The sequence below is a fragment of the Coptis chinensis genome, chromosome 4, assembly GCF_015680905.1.
Source record: "Coptis chinensis isolate HL-2020 chromosome 4, ASM1568090v1, whole genome shotgun sequence".
NCBI lineage: Eukaryota > Viridiplantae > Streptophyta > Magnoliopsida > Ranunculales > Ranunculaceae > Coptis > Coptis chinensis.
Window position 1 is genome coordinate 24,191,429 of NC_141459.1, and position 25,798 is coordinate 24,217,226.

At 37.0% G+C, this 25,798-nt stretch overlaps 1 pseudogene; it reads right to left on the reverse strand.

Annotated features, from left to right (window-relative positions):
* Nucleotides 1–1,635: 1,635 nt before the first annotated feature.
* On the reverse strand, nt 1,636–12,951 carry LOC147502804 (putative polyol transporter 3 pseudogene; annotated as a pseudogene).
* Nucleotides 12,952–25,798: the final 12,847 nt, after the last annotated feature.

Here is a 25,798-nt window from a genome sequence, read left to right on the forward strand (position 1 = left end):
ATCAATAGTCCTTTGACATAGTTCATTAAAGAATGAACGAGTCGGAAAATTGCATTCCTAGGCCCTTTTGGTAAGAGATTCATCAAGGCCAAAGGCAACAGTTGTTGCATTAATACATGGTAATCATGAGACTTCAAGTCATATATAGCATAGTCGGACAAGGAAACACGGTATGATATATTGGAACTATACCCATCGTGCAACCGGTGCTTTCAACCTTTCACAAAAATTTGCTTCTCACTCTTTAACAAGGTGCATTGTGATGCGGAAGTAAAGTTCTACTCCCATTCTATATAGGGTGTAAATCAGGTCTTAATCCCATTTCTTCCAAGTCTTTCCTAGATTTAAGGTTATCCTTTGATTTTTTTTTTAGATTCAACAAAGTTCGAAAGCAAACTTTCACAAATGTTTTTCTCTATATGCATAACATCTAGATTATGAGTTAACAAAAGAAATCTCCATATGGCAAATCAAAAAATACAGATTGTTTCTTCCACAATTTTGCACCTCTAGTTTTTTTTTTGCTTACCTTGTATGCCCTTTCCGTTTTCTTTTTTTTTCCTATAGGTTTTCCCCAATCATCTCTCAAATTCTTTTCCTGGATCTTTCCCCAATCATTTTCTATAGATTTTACCCGAGTAAAAATCTCATCGACTTCAAAGGAACCGGGCTTAGCCCGTGTTCTTGCTTCCCATTAAACCAACTTTTCTTTAAACGATATGGATGATCATCCGAAGGAACCTACGACTTCCCATGTAAGAGAATTTCCTCGCTATGCTTTAGCCAATCTGCACATGTATTAACGCCACACCTAGGACATGCTAATCTACCCTTCGTTGCACATCCAGCTAGGTTTCCAAATCTTTGGAAAATCATTAATGGTCCACATTAAAACAGACCTTAATGTGAAGGTGGATTTTGGTATCGTCATCACGTTTCCACACCATCTGTCCACAAAAGTAGCAGGTCATCAATCAGTGGCTTAAATAAACATCTATGTCATTACCTGGCTGGCTAGGACCGGGGATTATCAATGTCAACATCAAATACTTCTTTCGCATGCACATCCAAGGAGGTAAGTTATATATTGCCAAAATGACTGGCCAACAACTATACCTCGAGCTAAGAGTGCGATGAGGATTGACACCGTCAGCAGACAACGCCAGTCGAAGATTTCGTGCTTCATCACCAAAAGAGGGCCAACTTTTATCAATATGTTTCCATGCAGGACTATCAACCGGATGACGCATGTTTCCATCAGTACTCTCATTGGATGCATGCCATGTCAACTGTTTTGCCATTTCGATAGATTGAAACATCCTCTTGAAGCTTGGAATAATAGGAAAGTACCTCAAAACCTTTACTGGAACCTTCTCGTGTACTTTTTTTGTATGAGGATCAGTTTTCCATCGTGTAGTCTTGCACTTTCGACAGCTCACATCATTTTAAAATCACCCGATTAATATAACATGCAATCATTTACACATCGTCGATTTGCTTATAATCCAAGTCAAACTTCCTTAACAAATAGCCCTTGCTGAATTATTTGACTTTGGAATAACATTACCCTCGAAACATATCCTTCAACGCCTCTAAAAACTCAGAAACCTCTATTAGACAAACCATGTTTAGCTTTTATGCTATATAAGCGTAACAACTGCTTCCAACTTTATACTTGCTACAACCTTCATACAATGGCCTTTCGGACTCCTCAACCGCCTTTTGAATTTGGCTTCTTTTTTTTTTCACCGAAAACTCTTCTTTCTTATTACTCTCATTTGTCGCTTTAAGCATCTCATAAGTCTCAGTGAGGTTAAAGTCTGTAGTTTCAACTCTTTCATCTACTACATGCACTTGCCCTTCTTCTCCATGCAAAACAAAAGGATCATAAGTCATATCAATACCCTCAATGATCAAATGGTCTTTTACAATGTCGGGACTCAAATGGTTAAAGTTTTTGCAACTAATGCACGGACATCTAATGCTTGTTTTATCCATCAAAGGAGCCAAAGCGAATTCGATGAATTCATCAACAGCATCTTCGTACTCATCACTAGCTCTGGAAAATTTCAGTATAGTCAATGATATATGTACATAGTAATAAGCACTTGTTTCAAATAAAGTAATATAAGTGTAAACTATTTAACCTGTTTAAAGTTCTCCAAGTCTTGTCCATAACGTCGCTTATATTGAACATACTATATCGAAAAGTAGCACCTAGATGTATAAGAATCAGAACAGCATTACCATTTAATCTTGGGCGGTTTTAATGGCAAAAAATTGTGCCTCGACAATTTCTTATTATTGTAGAGTTGTTCAGAACTTATATACATATACAATTCATACATAGAGGCGGTCGAAATATGACCAGCCAGAAAAACGCATTCATATGAGTTTCTATTTAAAGTTTTCGATAGTGAAAATACTAAATAATATCGATAGACCTCATCTAATTAAAGGGAATACTTCAATAATAGACCGCAAACCCAAACCATGAGTTATTTTGTAACTTGTAAAACCGGACTCCATGACTACCATCTAGGCGACAATGAAGTATCACCATTGCAATGATCATCATGCCCAATTCCACACAAAAAATCTTTCTCTCTACAAAACCATCCTTAAACTTATCCATAAACAAGTGCAATCCAAAAGATTTTTTTTCAGCCAAACAATCCCAAACAATTAATCTTAAAGATGAACTAAACACAAAATCACAATAATTCAATAAACATATCGATGAAATCTTAAAGAGGCCATGCCCCCATTCACAAGTAGAAAAACACCCAATTGAAAAACACTAAAAATTTATCACACCACCAGACAAACACAAATATATTGAATAAAAAGATCGAGAAATTGAGTATGGAGAGGGGGCAAGAAAAAAGAATGAACTTGTTTGCGTTCTTCCTTCGCTCACGTGTAAAATCTACTGAAAAAGATGATTCTTTTTTTGAAGAAATCGTGAAAACAAAGTATAAATTAGTTAATGTATATGAGAATAAAATCAAGAGGAGAGAAAGAAAGGAAGAAGAAACTAACCTGCTTCGCAATAATTTTCAGCCGACTTTCTAGCTTTTCCCATACCAGTTTGCCGTAAGTAAAACTTATACCAAGTTCTCTTAGCGGGAAACCAAAAATTTTTGTATCAAATTCGCGGTTTTTTATTTCTAATTTTCGTTTAAAGCAAACCAATGGCTGTTTAATTTCTATTTCTAATTTTTTGATGATCTTTCGATTCTAACTGGGGAAACCAAAATATATTTAGTGGAAAAAATCGCGGGCTTTTATTTTTTATTTCTAGTTTAAGGGCGAACCAATCACGCGCCTGTTTTATTTCTATTTAACCTTAATTTATTTTTAGATGGTTTTTTCTAACTAATTAACTTAATAATTAATAGGTATATTAATAATAACACTTTGGAAGTGATTTCCAAAACTTGGCAAAGTCACTTTTAAAGTGATGTTGAATACATAGATATTACATCACTTTATAAGTGACACGGTGAGTGACAACACTTTTAAAATAATGTTGAATACATAGATATTACATCACTTTTTAAGTGACATGGCGAAAGGACGTAAAAAATGTTACTATATCACTATCACGACATCACTTATTAAAATGATGTTGTACAACTCTACTAAATCAGTCTTTCAAATAAGTGATGTTAAAAAAAAAAAAAATGATAATTATTACATCACATACTTTTTGAAAAAGTGATGTCATAGTTTTCATATGACATCACTTAGTCGAAGTGATCTAAAATTAGTGATGTCATATGTCATATTTGTTGTAGTGTCTATTAGGAGTTGGTCTCTCTTTCTTATCTGTTTAGGAGACCGACCTAACCTCCATAAATAGGATTGTGAGTCCATAAAGGGGATAGACTTTTAATGGATCGAAACCCATCTCGAGAAACGTAAACTATAACCTATCATATTCTTCTTCTCTTCTTCCCCGTAGAAATGCGAGAGAGAGTTATATTGTTGTTCTATAGGGTAGTCCGCGTTAGTGCAAAGTCGACTACTGTTAACCATTGAATCCTCGCGTGGGAAGACGCCACCGGCGCCTTTCTCGCATCATTGGAAGAAGGCTTAAATCTTTCTTTAAGGACGACCTAATCCGCGCCTTGGTTATTACACATTAATTCGTCCCTTGTCTCTCGTTCCTTCTATTCTACTCTAGTTGTCGTGTGTTGATACAACAATTCTAACACCTTCTACCGGCTTTATCTAGCAAGAATGTAGCTACCAAGATGAATATAGTTTTAGTAAGTCCAACCCCAACTGTTGCAAGCAAGAGCTTGTCTTTGCTGATAATTCCAACTTTCTTGAAAATTCTTGGACTATATAATACCACAGCTTCTATCCCCGTTGCGTGCTCAAAGAAATGAATTCCAATAGCAGCAAGTAGGACTCGACGAACAGAAGGTGAAGGCCTTAGAAGAAGTTCTTTCTACACACCCTCTCCACGAGATCTTTTTGATACTTTTATAATATCATCACTGCAACCAATAGGAATCCCAGCTGCAATTTTTACCTCGTTGAGCCTGTCTGCAGACTCTTCTTTAGTGTTAGATATTCGCAGTAAAACATCGTTAGCATCTCGAAGTCGACCTTGCATTACCAACCACTTTGGAGACTCGGGCATCCTATGAACTCCTAAGGCTAAAGCAAGTGATGGAACTGTAGCAATACCAAGCATCAAACGCCATCCGAGTTTAAGAGACAACTTTCCAAATAAATAATTTGAAATGTAGCCAAGTAAGATTCCGAAACTAATACAAAGCTCAGGTAAAGAAGTTAAGAAGCCTCGGGAGGATGGAGAAGATATTTCGGCTGAGTAGACCGGTGCAATCATGAGAGAGAAGCCAACACCAACCCCAGCAATGCACCTACCAGCCATCAAAACTGCATAGGTATGGGCATACCCCATTAGAACTGAACCAAGCAAGAAGATGGCTGAGGCTAGGACAATAGTGTAACGGTGACCGATCCAATCAGAGATTCTCCCAGTAGAGACAGAACCCACTAAAGCACACAAATTTAGGATTCCAACAAGGACTGACAGTTAAGTCTCATTTATTTTGAGATCTTCTTTAATGAATAGCTTTTCTCCACTCATAACACCAGTGTATGCATTGACAGATTAATCAAAACTTTCAATAAAGACTTAAGAATCAATAACAAACTATTCAGGGGTTACATGCTGTAGATGTTGGTTATTTTGGGACTACGACCTGATGATCTGTTGGATAGGAAATGGCTACACTCTTCTTGGGATAAGAGTTGCCTACGTATCAAGTTTCTCCGGGTAAACTTGAATCAAGCCTTACATAGTTCATCTCTCTGTATTTGTAGATATGTGTCTGAATCGTTATAGATTGTAGATCCACCTTGTATTCTATCTTGATAATTTGTCATTACTCTGATGTTACAAAGTAAATGACTTATTGATTGTTGCGTTGACTAAGCTCCAGGATTGCGCTAGTTGATATCTTTCCATGTATGGTTGTAGCTGCTGTTGGTGACGACCTGGGTGTTGGGTCGTTGGTACGTTCGTTGTTGTGGGACGAAATGAGGTAAAGGCGTCCCTTCCCTTGCGGAACGCATGCTCAGAAGTAGTTAGGGATGTCCAAACAGGTACCCGACCTGGCCCGAACCCAATTTTTTGGGTTTTGAACGGGTATCGGGTTACCTAGGACCAGCCCTATTCTTTGCGGGTCGGGTTCGAGTTCGGGTATTTGTTGGATACATGTGACCAAACCCTACCCTAACCCTATTTTTCGGGTACCCGTCGGGCTCGGGTTCGGGTTTTGGTATCATAAAACCCGAAATATAGAACAATCCAACCTTTTCTTTTCCGTTTTCCCACTTCAAGATCTAAAAAAAAAAACCCTTTTTTCATCTAATTAATCAAAAACCATCTCAAGAAAGAGTTGTTAATGACTCAACAATAAAGATTACAAGTCCTAGTTTAAAAGACTAAAAGCGGCGATTCATGTATCTAACAATCTGGATCGGTGGATATAGATCCGCGGTGCAAAAATTATCGGTTGTGAGTATGACATTAAGCTAATCAAACATGAGGGAAAGCACACTTTCGGTAGTATGTGAAAGAGTGTTTGATAGGTGTTTGGCTCCATCAACAAATGGCGGGCAAGGGTGTGACAACATGACAATGATTTTGGTGCGCCTCAAGAAGACTAGTCAATCCAAGCTACCTGTGAAGAAGCAAACATCAATATCTGACGAGCTTCCCGGCCAACCGTAAGAGTTGAATCAAAATTGTCGAGTTGGTCTCTCGGAGAGTTATGATCCTCATTTTACACGATCTTCCAAACACTGGGGTGGTTGTAAAACTTGTTTATAGTTGTATACTGTTTATGAAAAAAAAAAAAAAAAAAAAAAAAAAACTAGATTAACTTAGATGGGTGTTTGATTTTGTATTCCTTCTTGTGGGCGTTTGTTACCTTTGATATTTTTCTGTTACACTGTATAGTTCTTGTGGGCGTTGGTGATGGGTTTGTTAACGAGAATGGTTGCCGGAAAGGTAAAGTGGATTTTTTTTTGGTTAATTTTGACTTTGACTAAAAAATTTTATTATTGAGTTATATCCTGGTTGTGGATAATGTGTTCCTTAAGTTTTCGTTATGGGATTGTGTTTGACATTAGTATAATCCAATGGTTAATTTGTAAAGAACATGTTATGGCTTTTGCTATGTCTTATGACTTTTGTAATCAATAGTTTTTGCTGTAACTTGACAAATGATAATAAGAAACTCCATTTTTCATTTTTTTTTTTTTTTTTGTAACCTTGTAACCTCTAAGATCGGAGGCTAGGCATCCATGCCCCTATTACAGAAAATATACATCTCGAACTCTCAAAGTACCAAATTATGGAAATCATTTATAAAATTTGATATCACCCCTCCTGGTTGCTCGTTGTCGTTTGGTACTCCTTCTTCGCTATCCACCAATTCTTCAAACAAACCAAAGCTTCTAAGGTACTTGGAAGTAATTGTGACCTCGTACTTCGGACATAATTCTTCCACCTGCACTAAAAGCGGACTTCGGAAGGAACTGAACCGCGGAACACATAATAGATCACGCCATGATTACCGAAGAACTGGAAAAGTCCCTACAGAAATCCTCCAATAATCCAATACATTAAATTTCGTCATTGTAAAATGAATAGGATCGAGTCTAAATATTTCTCCAACTCATTCATTTCCCTTTGATTGGTAGTGGGCAATTGCAATTGTCCTCTTGACATAAACGTTGCTAATTTTGATGTAGATGTAGATGATGATGAGGCTATGTTGGCATGTTCTCTGCCCAATTTCCTCTGGTATGATGCAAAAAGTGTATCTAACTTGTTCCGATATTCTTTCAGTTTTGTTTCATAAGTAGAAGAATCATAGCATACAAGAGATGCTTTAGCACTTCCATCTGATATCGCGGGTCCATAACAGATGCAAGTGCAAAAGGTAGAAAATCCATATTGTTCCAATATTTGTCATACTTTAAAAGCATTTTTTCACAAACTGGACTTTCAGGGTTATCATTGAGAAGATTTTTAAGATGCCCAATTGTCAAACATAAATCACTAGCAGTGACATATGATGAGCCGGAAAAAAGCTTTGTAGCATCAGCAAATACACCAAAAAAATCTTTCAAGTTTTCAGCTGCTTCCCATACTTCTTCATTAGGCAAAAACCAATATTCACCTCTTGCAACATGTGATTTATTGGTTTCTTATGCTTCATAATATGTTTCATCATTTCATATGTTGCATCCCAACGATGGGGCACATCTATTGGCATTTTATTTTTTTCAAACCCATCCATCTCACAAAATTGACAATATCTTTGATATTTTCCGTGAATATCTCAACATTTTGACAAAGCTTCTAAATCCGGCAAAGTAAAATGTAGAAAAATGCTTAAGCCCATCTTTAACAATGAGATTTAAAATGTGGGCACTACAACGCCATGGAACAAATTACCGTATATCTCTTCACTAAATAACTTAGGGATAAGTTCATCAACTGCAGCACCATTATTGCTAGCATTATCCAAAGTTATAGTGCTAATTTTGCCAACAATCTCATACTCAATAAGTTTTTCCATCAAAGCTTTAGCAATATATATTCCATTATGTGGTTCTGGATGCTCAAAATAAGCAATAATTCTTTTGTTAATTTTCCACTCATTGTCAATCCAATGTGTTGTGATACACATAAATTGAGATTGAGCTATTGAAGTCCAAAGATCAGAAGTAAGAGAAATCTTTCCAGGAGCACTTTTCAACAATGAAATAATATCCAATTTTTTGGACTTGTACATTTTTTGAATATCTCTACCAAGCATTTGTCTAGAAATATTTTCGAAATTTGGAAAGTAAGCACCCTTAATAAATTCTGAATAATATTTATCTTCAACCATTAAGAAAGGAAGTTCTCTCATTACAAAAAACTTGATTGTGTGATAGCGTTCTTGTGTTGAATTATATGACCAGGTTGAAACTTCACCCGTACTACTTCTAGACAAATTAGTTTGGTTAGCATTGGGTGCAATATTTTGTAAACGTCTTTCCACGTGCCTTCTAAGAGCAGTAGTTCCATTTGATGCAGAATTAGCTAATGGTTTTTGACAATGGCAACAAACTGCTTTTAATTCCATAACTCCAAGTTTATTCTTAACTTCCATCTTAGTAAAATGTTCCCAAACACCTGACCTTGCCCTTTTAGCCTTAGTGTTATGACTATTATCAGTTGATGGGGGAGGACCCATATTATTTGAATCACTTTCATATCCCAACTCTGTGGGATCATTATCATCATCCATTTTTTTTTCTAAAAAATATAAATAAATAAAAAACACTACAACCAAATAATATATAATACTTAATAACAAGAGAGTGGGGTTTGTGGAGAGAGTAATAAGTACCTAATTATATAATGAAAAATTAAATTGTGAAAGAAGTACTAACCGAATTAGCTTTGGAGAAGTTCTTGAAGTATATTTAAATCACTTGTTAATCTCAATCTTCATTCTTTATCCTTGAATTAGCACTTGCTTGTAGTTGTAGAGAGAATATGATAACTAAGTTTATGATTAGAATTGGAGAGTTTGAGGTGTAGAGAATTGTATTTATAGATTTTGTTATTCACAAAAGTCATTTTCACCCTCAAAATAGAGTTGTTAGGATCCCAACAATCATAAATTAGGGATAAATATGTAACCTTGTATTAATTGATTTTGTTATTCACAAAAGTCATTTTCACCCTCAAAATAGAGTTGTTAGGAACCTAACAATCATAAATTAGGGACAAATATGTAACCTTGTATTAATAGATTTTGTTATTCACAAAAGTCATTTTCACCCTCAAAATAGAGTTGTTAGGAGCCCAACAATCATAAATTAGGGACAAATATGTAACCTTGTATTAATAGATTTTGTTATTCACAAAAGTCCTTTTTCACCCTCAAAATAGAGTTGTTAGGATCCCATCAATCATAAAATAGGGACAAATATGTAAAATCTCAAACAAAAGTAAATATTCCCCTATATCTACAAGTTTCCGCGTGGGTATCAGCACTTGTAAAGTTGTAAATAGTAATCAGCCCAAAAGTCAAAAGTTCAAAATAGTCAAATAGATAATAAATGAAAATAGAGTTGTTGGGAATTATGGGTCTGGTTCGGGTTTGGGTTTTGGTCGGGCATTTTTACCTTCTCTAACCGGGTTTCGGTTTCGGGTTTCGGTCGGGCATTTTTACCCTCTCTAACTGGGTTTCGGGTTCGAGTTTGGTCCAGATATGGTTTCGGGCTTTTTAACCCTTTTAACGGGTTTAGGGCCAAATTATCGGGTCGGTCCGGGTTTGGATAGTGTGACCAAACCCGTCCCTATATATTTCGGTCTGGGTTCGGGTTCGGTGCGGGGTTTTTTTTCGGGTTTCGGGTTTCAGGCAGAATGGACATCCCTATCTGTAGTGTAGAACGGAGGGTACTTACACAGCCCCCTTTTTTATCCGTTCTGTGGACAGTGGTTGCGTGGGATAAAAACGGTTTAAAAAGTAAAATTTGAAGGCACATGTCTGACAACTGTTTTGTTTTGAATTTAGGTTTTGGGAATGTGCGGGAACTGTTGGGCTAGATTCGTGGGCCCGGATTTACGGCGATTTGTGGGCGAGTAATGATTTAAGTTTTTGGAACACGAAACGTTTTGATTGTCTCGAGGTGTTTGGCAGTTGAGGGGTTTTTTACTTGTAAAAGATTTTTGTTTGTTCATTTTTCAACTAAAGGGAAAAAAAAATAGTCTAGAGTGAAAGAAAAAAAAGAAAAAAACCTTCTCGTCCTTCTTGAATCAAGTTAGATCTTTCCACTTTAAAATTTTTAAGTTTTCTTTCTTTCTTTGATTGTGTCATGTCTATGACTAGTGATAGTGTAAGTGGTGAGGTTGAAGTTGGTAAATGGAGAGAGAAAGTAAGTGAATAAAGTGAGGAGGGGTTAAGTAGTGGTGATGAGGCTTAAAGTCGTCTTCCTTGTTGGAGACGGTGGATGAGAGGAAGCCTAAGTCGGTGAATTGTTATGCTGCTTTGAGAAAGGAGTTTGGGTGAAATCTAATCTGTCTGTGTACAATCTGGTTGGGGAGAAGAATTCCCCACAGACGGCGCCAATATAGATGTTGGTTATTTTGGGATTACGACCTGATGATCTGTTGGATAGGAAATGGCTGCACTCTTCTTGGGATAAAAGTTGCCTACTTATCAAGTTTCTCCGGGTAAACTTGAATCAAACCTTACGTAGTTCATCTCTCTCTATTTGTAGATGTGTGTATGAACCATTATGGATTGCAGATCCACCTTGTATGCTATCTTGATGATTTGTCATTACTCTGATGTTACAAAGTAAATGACTCTTTGATTGTTGCGTTGACTGAGCTCTAGGATTGCACTAGTTGATATCTTTCCATATATGGTTGTAACTGCTGTTGGTGACGACCTGGGTGTTGAGTCGTTGGTATGTTCTGATGTTGTAGGATGAGCTGAGGTAAGGCATCCTGCCTTGTGGACACGTGCTCTGTAGTATAGAACGGATGGTACTTACACATGCCATACTGACCACGCCCTAACCCCTTCCAAGCTAGCCTGGTAGTAAAGAACCAGCCAAAAATTTGCTCTGCAATCATTGGCTTTATACCAATCGCGCCCTTGACATTGAAGTGTAAGTGTGAAACTCTTCCAATGCCTTTGTTTTTACCAACTTTACTTAGGCACCTATGATTCTATCTTCTAACCTATTTACTGAAGTTACTACTCAGACAAGTTTCAGTTTTTTAATATCAAACAATGAGGAAAAGCAGCTTGTAGTTTTGTGTGATATATTTGTGCTTGTGAGTTTGTTCAAAGCTTACTCTTAATTCTTAAAGGACAATGCTATAAACGTGTTTCTAGCAATGTTTTGAAAACCGAACGGGAGATTGAACCGATTTTTTGTTAAAATGGTTCAATCAAATTCAATTATGGTTCGACTCGGTCGGACCGATTGATGTTTATTTAGTAATTTTTTTAATAATTACAATAATAAAATGAATAAATACATATTTTAATTCAATATTAATTGGTATTATACATCAAAACGAATTTCTTATACAAAAAACACATAGTAGCATGTTGGTTTGGAGTTTGGACTATCTGGTTTAGGTGCTAGGTTCAACTCTCCACATTATTTATTTCTACCTATCCTTGGCCCAAGGTACGGTCTTGGGTTCGCATCCTGCCTTCATGGATCAGGAAATAAAAGTTCTACCTATCCAAAAAAATCAGATAAAAGTGTAGCTTGCTCCCTTAAAATCAATTGGTGATAAGTTTTAATTGGTGATAAGTGGAGCAGCCCAAAAACTTATATATCTCAATGCAAGGCTTAACATATCCCATGTGGAACTAAACTTCTCAATAGTTTCTAAAACAGGAAACATGATTGGAGGAAAAACATATTTCAAGCTTCTAACAATTGCTTTTAATAATGCAACAAACATGTCTACATTAAGTAATCCTAAATGCAGCTTACCATAGGTATGTGTAGTCTAAGTAATCCTAAATGCAGACTACTCTATATTACTGAGTTCATCAATAATACTCATTAATTACCTAGCAAGGTGACTCAAACTATTTTTTCAGATAGTATGCAGATCACTCTAAAACACTGACATGCCACTTCAGTGGCTGACTGGTCGGAGTTCATTCCTCGAAGATCGAGTGTGTCCTAAGTTCAATCGAGATTTCCAGCTGGTTGAAGGTCTATAAGGGGTTGATGCGCCGCTAGAGCTCATGATATGAACAAATTGAACTAACAAACTTCCCTCGATTTTATTTACGAAATGGAGATGGATTGAAGCCAAGTAGGCCAGATTGCCACAAGCTAGGTTAGGATAGATGCTGGATGATCCATTGGATCCGAGGCAAAGCATCGTTTCAACGAATTTGCTATGAATGATTAGATCATCTCTCAATACAAATGGTTTAAGGTCTCTTCCTCCTACAAGGCTACAGGTACTAGTAATTTCTTCTACTTCACGAAAATCATTGTTGTAAGTTTGTAACTCTATTCCTCTGTCAAATTAATATAACTTCGACTAAAACCACAACCTAACCGGAAAACTATCAAAAAATTCCTTGAATAGAATTGAATGCATGAGTGCATGAAATTAGTTATTATAACTTAACTGATGTTGCATAATATAAGGTAAAAATGATTTTGTAATCCGATATAATGTTTACATAATATAAAATTCTTAAGAGGCAGAGAGAGTTCAAGAATAGGGAAGATATTATTACCATAACCAAATATAATTGAGAACATTGAAGGAACTATAGCACATGCTAAAGAATACTTGTTTATCTTATTTTGCTCATTCACTCCTCCCTCTTGTGAACCAGTCATGTCTTCATTGAAATTCATATCCTTCTTTTTATTTTTGCTCTCTTTCAGTCTCTAGCTCTTCAAAATTTTGTAATCTGTTTAAGTACTTAATGTTAATAATATTGAGTTCATAACACAAGCCTGACCACGTGTAAGTAGTGTGTGTCAAGTACACCTGAAATAAAGAAGAGAGATTTTCTTGCCCTTTCTCCGGCCACAACTCTTCAAATAGAATGGATTTGGATTAGATAGATAGACTTTTAAATTAGCCAGCTAATTCAGATCCACCTGATGATGTTAGGACTAGTTCTTAGTGGAAGCTTTTGTTAGTAGTGAATCATCATCAATACTATAACGTTATAGTCAAGCTTTTGTTAGTAGATTTGCGGCATATAATTGTTCTTTTTTGAATTTCACATTTTTTTTGTTTGTTACTTAATTGTAATTGGACACATGGTATAGGCAGAACGTGTGACATTGACTATTAACGCGACAAGGCAAATAGAGTTTATGATATTATTGCGTAATATTCCCTATGATGAGAGTGATTAGCCTAGGGAAATGTGATTGAATTAGGTTTTTGACTGAGTTCGTGTATGATTGAATCAAGGCCCAAAATATTGAATTCGGTGAATATTTCGATATACCTAAAAACCGATATATATCATATATATCAAAAATATCGGAGATATCTATTTTCTTGTTCACCAGTTAAAATTTTGTTTTGTATGTCGATATATCAGAAATATCATCAATATATCGGTCAAAGTCAACAATATTTGGTCAAAACCAACAATATCGGTCAAGGTCAACAATTTATATCGTATATATCGGAAAAAAAATGATTCAATATTCAGTTGAGATATATCGAATATATCCATGTCGGTGTACTAAAAAAACGATATATATCGACAATATATCAGATATACCGGCGATATTTTGGGCCTTGGAATGAACCGCCTAGGTATCCAATTCTCTAATGAACTAGAATTGAGTTAGACGTAGTTCATCTTTGAATTGAGTGATTGAGTTGAAGATGGAGAATGGAGCTAAGAGCCTCCTCTTGCATATAGTTCTCTTCTTATTTTTGTAGTCTTCATGGTGACATTTCCTCTTCCTTCATGGCATTCATTTGGTGATTTTAATGAGCATTGATGATGAAGTCATAAATGTGTAATGGTAGTCTTTCCATATCTAGACGTTACATGATTTTTCATCTCGATGAGCAAACTGAAGGTGATTTTGACAACGACTTGGTTGAGGTCTTGATATCAAACTGATTGAGGTTTTGGCCTCGAACTGAAGGAGATCTTGACATCGGCCTGTTTGACGTCTTGATATCGAACTGATTGAGGTCTTGTCCTAGAATTGAACAAGATCTTGACATCGACCTAGTTGAAGTCTTGGTATAGAACTGAAGGAGATCTTGACATCGACCTGGTTGAGGTCTAGGTATCGAACTGAAGGAGATCTAGATATCGAACTAATTGAGCTCTTGTTGATCGATATGGATAATGTGTTGAGCTAATGTTCTATGTGTTGTTTATGTTTAGCTTGTGTGTGGCCGAGCACATGATAAATATATTACCCTCCCACAATTGTGTCTGTAGTGGGCAAATATCGCGCCCTGAAATATGTTAGCTGATATTTCGAAACTTGAGATATCGACATAAAATTCAATATCTCGATATATTTTGAGGTTATGTTTAAATGTTTGCAGGAATAAAGCGGGAAATGAAAGAAGAAGGAAAAGGACAGGTGTCAAAAGCGGATTGGGCCAAAAGCAAATCAAAGGAAGCTATATAAAGACGGATAAAGAAGAAATAGATTCATTCAATCATTAGATAAAAAATTCATTAGAGCGGGGAGAGAGAAAAGAGTGGATCGGAGGCGATTATAAACTTTCTATCTCTAAATCAATAAAACCTTTAATTCAATTCCATTCAATCTATCATTCATTCATCTACCAATATTGTGCAATCTAAGAACATTCAAGGATAAAAGTTCTTGGTAAACACATTGGCCGTCTGTAATATCGAGAACAAAGAGAATTTCATATTTTTCTTCTTCTACGATCGAGAATCAGATTTTTTAGACAAGTTTGAGTGAAAGAAGGGTGATAGATAAGTCAGAATTGGGTTATAATGGCTCCCAAGAAGAGAGCAAATAGCAAAAGAATGGATAACGATAATCAATCGTACACAAGGAACACAAGAGCTTCAGGAAGTAGGAGGCATCAGGAAACAAATATCGATGTTGAGATGTCACTTCAGGAAGTAGTGAAGAAAATGAAAGAAGTAGAAAGGCAAAATGCCATTTTACTGAAGGAGGATCAAGAGATGAAGAAAGGAGGTATAAGTAATGCAGTGAAAGATCTTGATGAAGAAGAGGGGGAGGAGTGTAGTTCAAAATCAGGTAGTCGTTATACTGGAAAGGCATCAGTAAGAAATGAGAAAGTTGTAGAAGTATCGCCAGTATCGGAAATTCCGATACCACAACCCATCACCAAAGAGATGATACAAGAGATGCTCCAGAAGCAGTTGAGAAATCAAAGTTTGGAAAAACCTCCGGCCGATAAAGGAAACTAGCGGATGATGTCGTGAAAATCCGATACATCAGAGTGTTGAGATGATGTCAGCAGAAATCCGATACGTCAGAGTGTCGAGATGATGCCTATTCCACCAAAGTTTAAACTTTCGAAATACACTTAGTATGATAGAACATCGGATCCGATGGACCATCTCTTTACGCATCTGAGGGCATCGGTTTTACGATATACAAAGGGAACAACGTATTTGGATTCATTATTATGTAAGTCTTTCTCTTCAAGTCCGAAAGGAAAGCATTGAAGTGGTTTTGTTCTTTACAAGAGGGGTTAATATCATGTTATAGGAAGATTGAAGAGAAGTTTTTAACTAATTATGGGCATCAGCGAGTGAAACCAAAGCAAGTGTCGACTTTGTTCCAACTCAAGCAAGGAAAGAAAGAATCTCTGAAAGGTTTCTTGTCGCGGTTCAAGGCAGAAGCACAGCTAGTGGAACATTTAGACGAATCAGAAATGACAGCGGTAATGGCTTTTCAAACTGAACTTATTCCTGCGTCCGATATGCACAAGTATCTACTTCGAAAGGATATCAAAACTTTGAGGGAATTGTATGATAAAACCGAGAAAGATGTGTAAGTGGAAGAAGGGGTTTTATCAGCCTTGGTGCAACTTGTGTTACAAATGTCGGAGGCGAGTAATTCAGCTAAGGAAGAGAATCATCAGAAATCTGATAAGAGAAAAGCTAATGATTCTTATCCGAAGTCAGAAAACCAACCTTCACAGAAGAAGAAATTCGAGAGGTCACTAAGAGAGGAGTAGGACCCATCTAATTACATTGCTATTAATACTACCTTGGACGATATCTTGAGGAGAGTTGGAAAATAGCCTTATTTCCAACATCCGACTCACAAGCTTCGGGAAATATTCGATAAGCCTTTCTATAATTTTCACAAGATAAAAAATCACGAAACAAATAAGTGCCTGCAGTTTCTCAGAGAGGTTGACCGATTAACGCGAGATGGAAAGCTCAGGGAATTCAGGGCTGACACTAGACCGGAAATAGCGGCAGTGATAAATGATAAGCCTTTAAGAGTGATTAACATGATATATAAAGGAGTGATTCCACAGAAGAAGATTATAAGGGATAAAATACAAAAGATATCGATCATCAAGGAGGTGCTTGAAGTGAATGTAGAGCCAATACCAGTAGATCCTGCTCTTATATCGGCAAGCATACCCGGAGCTATTATGTTTGTATCTGACGATCTATCAAAGGTAATGTTACCTCATGATAATGCCTTGTTGATTACTTTAAGGATATCGGGGTATGATGTGCAAAAGATATTGGTGGATTGTGGAAGCTCTGTCAATATTTTGTTTTGGAAGGCATTTACGGGTATTGGATTTGATGAATCTCATTTGAAAGAACCGCAATTTAATTTGTTTATGTTCAATGGAACCTCGACAAAACCCGCAGGGGAAATAAAGTTACTAGTAAGGGCAGGTCCATAGACAATTATGACTAAGTTTATAATCATAAAACATCACTCAGATCATAATGCTATTTTAGGAAGGAAATGGATACATGTTATGAGAGCAGTTCCAAGTACTTTTTATCAAGTAATCAGATTTCCAACAACTTATGGTCCACATGAGATAAGAGGTGATTAGTCAGAATCTGAGAAGTGTAACTTTGTTACTGTGAAAGGTATGATGAAGGAGAAGAAAGTAGATACTGGGGGCGTCTTGGAAGACCCCAAATAGTAATTAATAGAAGATATATCTCTGAAATCCGATACTAAAGAACATCAGTCAGATTTTAGATTTACATCAGAAATGAAAACGGAGATGGAGATAGTTCCAAGCAAAACAATGGAGGAAGTGCAGAGGGTCGATATTGGTAAGAATAATGAAGGATGTTTCACTTTTATTGGTACAGAAATGAGTGCATCTGTCCGAAAAGATTTGGTGGATTTCTTGCAAAGGAATAAAGATGTATTCACTTGGTCGATGGCCGATCTATCAAGTATTGATCCTCTTATATGTTCTCATAAATTGAATATGCGAGAAGGAGCAGTTCCAGTGCATCAAAGGCATAGGAGAGTCAGGCCGATATATGCAAAGGCGGTACAAAATGAGATACAGAAAATGCTAGAATGTGGAATCATCAAAGAGATTGATAATTCAGAATGGGTAGCAAATATTGTTGTGGTCCCGAAGAATAATGGCAAAGTCAGAATTTGTGTGGATTTCACAGATGTTAATAAAGAGTGTCCAAAGGATTACTATCTGATGCCAAGAATTGATGAGTTGGTGGATAGAACATCTGGTTTTGAATTGTTGAGTTTTTGTGATGGTCATTCAGGGTATTTTCAGGTTATTATGTCAGTATTAGATCAACTAAAGACAGCATTTGTTGTTGAAGGAGGTTTTTATCGTTTCATCAGAATGTCATTCGGTTTGAAAAATGCAGGAGCAACGTATCAGCGTTTGGTGGAAAAAATGTTCAAACATTTGATTAAACATATTGTTGAAGTATATATTGATGATATGGTTATCAAGTCAAAAAAGGCGAGTGATCATGTTAAAGACTTAGATACGGTGTTTCGAATTTTTCAATAGTTCAACATGAAGCTTAATCCCGAAAAATGTACTTTTGGGGTAAGTTTAGGGAAATTCCTCAGATATATTGTCACAAAGCGAGGTATCGATGTTAATCCGACAGATTCGGCGATATACCGATGCCTTCGCCAAGTACTAGGAAGCAAATCCAAAAGCTTACAGGCAAAATTGCAGCCTTGAATAGGTTTATATCTCAGACTTCCAATAGATATAAACCTTTATTCAAGTTGTTGAAGAAGAATACTAAGTTCATATGGGATGAAGAGTGTGAAATGGCTTTCTCTGAATTAAAAAAGTTATCTTCAAGAAGTACCAACTTTAATTAAGCGAGAAGAAGGTGACACTTTATTCTTATATCTTGTTGTATCAGATTTCGCCATTAGTTCGGTACTCATTAAGATGGAAGAAGGAGCTGAGCGGCTAGTTTATTTTCAGTCTAAAACAATGCTCGAGGCTGAAACTCGATATTCAATGTTAGAAAAATATGCATTAGCTCTTCTTTATTCAACTCAAAGATTGAAGCCTTATTTCCAATCACACTCAGTAGTGGTGATGGCAAATCTTCCTCTGAAGCAGACTTTAGCTAAGATAGCTAAATCAGGCAGAATGGCAAAATGGTCAGTTCTAATTGATGAGTATGGAATTGAATATAGAAACAGAGTGTCGAAAAAAAACCAAGTTTTGGCAAACTTTTTAGCAGATTTTCTTGCTGAAGATGAAGATTGGAGAGCTGAAGAAGATAATATTACATTCTTCTGGGAGCCCCGATAACGCGTTGGATAGGGATGATCCATGGATGGGCTCAAATGGGTGGAGGTCGCTAAGTAGATAGATCATCGAGGGCAAAAGGGTGTGGTATCGGGCGGGTCTTGATAACCCGTAAAACTAAAGATTGGAGTTAGTAGTTACTTTGGTTTTCACGCTTCCAACAATGAAGCTTAATATGAGGCTCTAATAACAGGTTTGGAGATGGCTAAATCGCTAAATATCAAAGACTTATCGGTTTTCGTCGATTCTCGCTTAGTGATAAGTCGATCAATGGAGGTTATGCGGCAAAATGCGATAACATGATCGATTATTTGAACTTTGTTAGATTGAAACTCAAGGATTTCGTGAAGATTAAGTTTCGAGGACCTTGATAGGGGTGAAAACCGACATCTTTGATGCTTTGGCATAATGTAAGTACTATGCTTGAAAATGAGGAAGGAAGTCCATTTGCATATAGGTGTCGTAAACCCCAAATATCGATATAAAACATTCAGAGGTGATGGAAATAGATACGCTGGGGGTGTCATGGTTAAGCAGCTATGTGTTGTTTTTGTATGAGAGGAAAGTGCCAGAAGATAAAAATAAGGCTAGAAGGGTAAAAGCAGGAGCAGAAAGATATCTACTGATTGACGACCAATTGTATCGGAAGAATCCAGGAGGTCCACATTTAAAATGTATATCGGCAGCAGAGGCTATACAAATTATTGCAGAAATGCATGAAGGGGAATGTGGGAATCATTCGGCAAGAAGATCGTTGGCAAATAAAATAGTAAGACAGGAATATTTCTTGCCACAAATGCGACGAGACTGTCTTCGATATGCAAAAAAATGTATCCATTGTCAGAAGCATGGACATGCCATTCATGTTCCAGCAGAAGAGTTGCATTGTGTATCGAACCCATGGCCTTTTGTTTTATAGGGAATGGACATTGTGGGTCCACTAATACCTGGAAAGGGAAAGAAAAGGTTCATGCTAGCGGTAACTGACTACTTCACTAAATTGGTAGAAACTATAGCTTTGCAACACATCAAAGAACAAGATATCATCGGTTTCCTGTTTGAACGAGTGGTATGTAGATATGGATTACCATATGCTATTATATCGGATAATGGCCCTCAATTTATCGGAGGAAAAGTAAAAGACTTCCTAGAGTCATATAGGATCAAGCATTTTACATCGGCGCCTTATTACGCTCAAGGCAATGGGCAAGCTGAAGCGACAAATAAGACCATCATGGATAATATCAAAAAGAAGCTGGAGGACAAGAAAAGTTTGTGGGTCGAGGAGCTAAACAGTGTGTTATGGGCATACAGAACAACTCCGAGAGTAGCCACAGGGGAATCACCATTTACTCTAGCGTATGGTATGGAAGCGGTTACTCCAACAGAGATGGTGGTATCGACATCAAGGACAATGCTGGTAGAAAAGGGTTTGAATAACCAAGGAATGAATGATGAAATCCTAAATTTGGAAGAAAAAAGAGAACAAGCGAGAATGAGGCTTGATTCTTACCATAGACAACTCAGGAAGGCATTTAACAAGAGAGTTAAACAAAGAAGTTTCCAAGAATGTGACTTAGTATTGAAAGAAGTCATGCAAGTAACAAAAGAAAAGGGCGCTGGAAAATTGTCAGCAAATTGGGAAGGGCCTTACATTGTCCATAAGGTGGGAATAAATGGAGCATATTATCTGAAGAAAATTGATGGTGAATTGCTAGCAAAACCTCAGAATATCAATAATCTGAAGGTATTCTATCAATAATGTATGTTTCAAATTTTGCAAGGAAATGAGGTATGTACAAAGGTGGTTCAATTCAATAAAAAAGTTCAAATTCAAAATAAATGTGGTTATCGTATGAATGTTGTTATCTTATGATAAAAGTCCCGATTGATGTAAATGTTGATATCAGGCATAAGAAGTCCTGCTATCGACAGAAATATTGATATCAGGCATATTGTCAAAAGTCCTGATATCATAAACCGAGGCAGATATCAGGCATAAAAAGTCCTGAAATTGACAGAAATGTTGGTATCAGGCATAAGAAGTCCTGCTATCAACAGAAATGTTGATATTGGGCATATCGTCAAAAGTCCTGATATCAGAAACCGAGGTAGATATCAAGCACAAAAAGTCCCGAAATCGCATTTAAATGTTGATATCGGGCATATCGTCAAAAATCTCGATATCGTAAAACCGAGGCAGATATCAGGCATAAAAAGTCCTGGTGTTGACAAAAATGTTGATATTAGGCATAAGAAGTCCTGTTATCAACAGACGTGTTGGTATCGGGCATATCGTCAAAAGTCCTAATATCAAAAACCGAGGCAGATATCAGGCATAAAAAGTCATGTTATCGACAGAAATGTTGATATCATACATATCGTCAAAATCCCCGATATCATAAACCGAAAGGATATCGTGCATAAAAAGTTCTGAGATTGATAAAAATGTTGATAGCAGGCATATTGTCAAAAGTCCTGATATCAAGAATAGTTGCGGATATCGGGCATAAAAGTCCCCGAGACCAATAGAAATGTGGGTCGGGGGCATGTTGGCAAAATCCAAGGCAAAGCAAAAGAACAAAAAGATTATAATATGATCCGCAGTTTAATTGCATGAAAGATCATTCAAACAATAAAGGTACGTCGTTATGCTTTGTTTCTCTATTCTAGCCATAACTACTTGGTTCAAAGCATATCGAAAGGTATATTTTCTGATGATACAAGTATAAGTATCGCTAATACTCTCGTTTTGTTGAGAGTATCAAAAATATGATTTTCTTATGATATTATTAGTATCGGTGCTCGGCGATACTCTCTTTTGTTGAGGGTATCGAAAATATAGTTTTCTTTTAATACAAGTCTAAGTATCGGGCGATACTGATTTGTTGAGGGTATCAAAAATATGATTTTCTTATGATATTAGTATCGATCGATATCAGTACTTTTTGGTTGAAGGTATCAAAAATATAGTTTTTCTTTGATACAAGTCTAAGCATCACGATACTCCGGGATTTGTTGAGGGTATCAAAAATATGATTTTCTTATGATATTAGTATCGATTATCGTGATACTCTCTTTTGGTTGAGGGTATCAAAAATATAGTTTTCTTTGATACAAGTCTAAGTATCATCGATAATACTCGGTTTGTTGAGGGTATCGAAAATATGATTTTCTTATGATATTAGTATTAGTATCAGCGATACTCTCTTTTGGTTGAGGGTATCGAAAATATAGTTTTTCTTTTGATACAAGTCTAAGTATCGTTGATACTCTCGGTTTGTTGAGAGTATCAAAAAATTGATTTTCTTATGATATTAGTATCGATTATCCCGGTATACTCTCTTTTGGTTGAGGGTATCGAAAATATAGTTTTTCTTTTGATACAAGTCTAAGTATTGCTGATACTCTCGTTTTGTTGAGGGTATCGAAAATACGATTTTCTTATGATATTAGTATCAGTATCAGCTATACTCTCTTTTTGTTGAAAGCATCGAAAATATAGTTTTTCTTTTTGATACAAGTTTAAGTATCGCCGATACTCGGGTTTGTTGAGGGTATCGAAAAATATGATTTTCTTATGATATTAGTATCGATGATCGGCAATACTCTCTTTTGGTTGAGTGGTTATCGAAAAATATAGTTTTTCTTTTGATACAAGTCTAAGTATCGCCGATACTTTCGCTTTGTTGAGGGTATCGAAAAATATGATTTTCTTATGATATTAGTATTAGTATCAACGATACTCTTTTTGGTGAGGGTATCGAAAATATGGTTTTCTTTGATAAGGACATTAAGAAATTCACGCAAGTTTTTGTCATTGATATATTCTTGGGAATTGAAAAATGAAAGAAGTATTCGTAAACAATCAAGAACATAAGGGACAAAAGTTACCGATAAAGAAAGAAAATGATTGTAGCAATATTACAAAACCGGAAAAGATCGTGAGCAAAATTGGTGCGTTCCTTTTAAGAGGGAGGGGTACTAAGGAGACCATCTCTCTCGAAATTCATTGTTTTGGGTGATATCAGCTGGAACTCGAAGCTGCTGTGGTTGGTACATCGGATTGATTGGAGGCGCATAATCGCGAGGTCCCGGCAACAACATCGGCGGGAGTGACTCCATGGGCTATAAGAACATCATGAAGGATATATGGTCCGGGTACGTCAATTGTTCACCTAAAATATTCAAAGTATCGATGACTTCATTATATTCAGCAAGATCGGTTGCCCTTGTACTTCACTTCTTCTATAAATGGGTTGTCGTTGATCCGCTTGAAAGTTTCTACATGTTCGGCAATTTTTTGTTGTAAAGCTTTCTAAGCCAGAAGATTTTCAGATCGGTCTTCGGTTGATTTATTCTTGGTTTTAATCGAGTATTTTCTCTTCTCAAGCTAGTTACTTCTCCGTGTTTATCAAGTTCTTTTTTCGAGCATCAATGGTTTTCTCGAAACGACCGATATCCAAATCTTGTGAATAACGGAGATCAAATTGAGCTGGGCATTTACCTTAGCCTCTACGAAAACATGGGAACATATAAGCGCATGGGGAAAAGTTGGGGTTAAACAATATAAGGAAAAACTAAGTATGAGTACCTTTTCAAGGAAGTCGCAAAAATTGGTCAATCGATCAACGTAGAAGACGCTTTATGCGACAACGAAGTTTATCCATAGGAAGAACGCGTTAGTAGAGTGTAACACCCAAATCCTCGGGGAGGATCTTCACCAAAGAGCGATCGTTAAAGGGACATCCTCTCATCCATTAATTAAACGAAAAGACAGGACTAAATATGGTATTAGGATCAGCAGAAGGAACATATTCAAGATTTTGGCCAGAGCAAGGTCACTCTCTCCCAATTGGTTTCACGTTTCTTGGAACTAGTCTAACCGGGATTATTTTGGGAGGAAGAAGCATTTATCTCGGGGGAGTAGCGAGGTGGGTTGACCTTTAGCAGAGCGTCCGGAATCTCAAAGGGAGGGATGTTGATTGTTTATCTTAGCGCTTGAGACGATCACAGATCGCTTTTTCGTTTGTTCTTATCGAGTAAAAAGGCTTACCAACATTGATTCACGGACTTTCGAGCCATATCTGTATTCAACAAAAGATGCTTTGATCAAATATATTTTGTAAAATGGGATATTCATAAAAGTCGAACTTCCTTTTAATTTGGAGAAAAGAGTTTAAGTCATGGCAAGATTGTTATCTAAATAAGTCCAAAAGCATGGGGAAGATGAGGAGGCGTTCATGCAAAGCAAAGGAAGGCATAAGGAAAGAAGGGTCATCTATCCAGATTTTTAGAGGGGATTGAAGTTAAAGTTGAGATCGACCCATTTTTCTCAAGAGCCCCGACTCTTAAGAACAAAAAGAGGCTCGTAGTTTTTATATCGAAGGGAACAATGACTTTGGGGTTCCCTTCTGCATCGGCCAGACGCCGCATTGATTTCTTCTTGGTCCCTTGCAAAAGTTTAAGTACTCTATCCGAAGTTCCCACTGGCATTGTCAAAATGAGGAAGGAAAATTGAAAAGAGGCGGGAGAGGGTTGGGTAAGAGGGGGTTCTGATATATAAAATATCGAAAAGTAAATTAAAAGAAGCGGTTTACCCGGTATTGAAGACTTGATTTTAAGGGAGGATTTGGCCGAGTGTCCGCGACTTTCCCATGGACCCCAGAACAATGATAGGATATCGCGGTCCATTCTTTGTCATGCTTTCACGATTCTCACGGCTGGATACCCCTAATGTTTTACGGTATGTTTTTGGGATAAAAAATCCCATAGTCTTTTCACAAAATTTATAGTGCATAAGGATATCGCATAATCTAATTCTATCACCTTCATAGTTTAAGGAGATGGCTATTGTAATAATTACGCATAAACATTAATCTCGTGGTTACTCATACGGCCGGGGAAATGTTGAGATAATTTAACATTTTACTGACATCGAGGTTACTTAGGGAAAGTCTCAAACCAAATACTGATTTGTCCAACGATAATAATAATCCTTTGCTTGGTACCACTGACATTGGGTGAAGCGTTCGGGTACCATCATAATGTGGAGTAAAAGTGGAGGGAATTTGATAGGCAGCTTGAACTAAAGCTAAGTTGGGTCTTTTTGATGAAAAACGCTAAGTCCATGTCTCCACCGACTGCATTATCTTTGATAGTATAATAGGCCGATTTAGAATCGCGAGGCAAATAAAGGATGACAAGGACTCCTTCAATCCACATAAGATAACTCCCCAAGACATATGAGGACGCTCAATAGCGGTGGAAGCAAAAGCATGGCTATCATGTCTATCAAAAAGGTATCGCCACTATCGACGGCATCGAAATGGTATTCTCACCGCCATCGGGCTATGAGCAAAGAGGGATGATAAAGGTATTTTTAGCATCTGTCTTATCGCATTCACTTGCTCTCAATCTCGTGAATGCCCTTGTTATAGAAGCCCGCACATTTCAAGTCGCGACCTCCAGCCGCCTTTCAAGCCTTTTATTTTAGTACCCTAACGATAAGCTAAGACCAAACTAAACCGATGTGACCCACGCGACGCCCCTTCTCTTCCCGAAAGAAAGCCCGTAAGGTAAAGGTCGGTTGAACGAAGCCCGCCTAATTAAGGAATAAGAGCTGGAAAGAAAGAGAGCAAGACCCTCCGACACAAACCGAAAATTGTCGAGGAACATTGTAGATCTTCTATGGGAATGCCGATCTACGTAAACTAAAGATCACGACTACAAACCAGCCGACCCGGGGTTGTGTAAACTTCTATTCGTTAGGGGTGATCCTTCCCGCTTAGACTTCCTAAGTGTGGATTTGAGGAGCAAACATCATCGGATGTGGTCTATATTGACTCAACAAAATTATAGCTATCATTCTCTCTCCGCGGGCCGAAGCCTAGAAGAACTCAACCTTGGAGTTGTCAAAAGCACCTCTAAGTT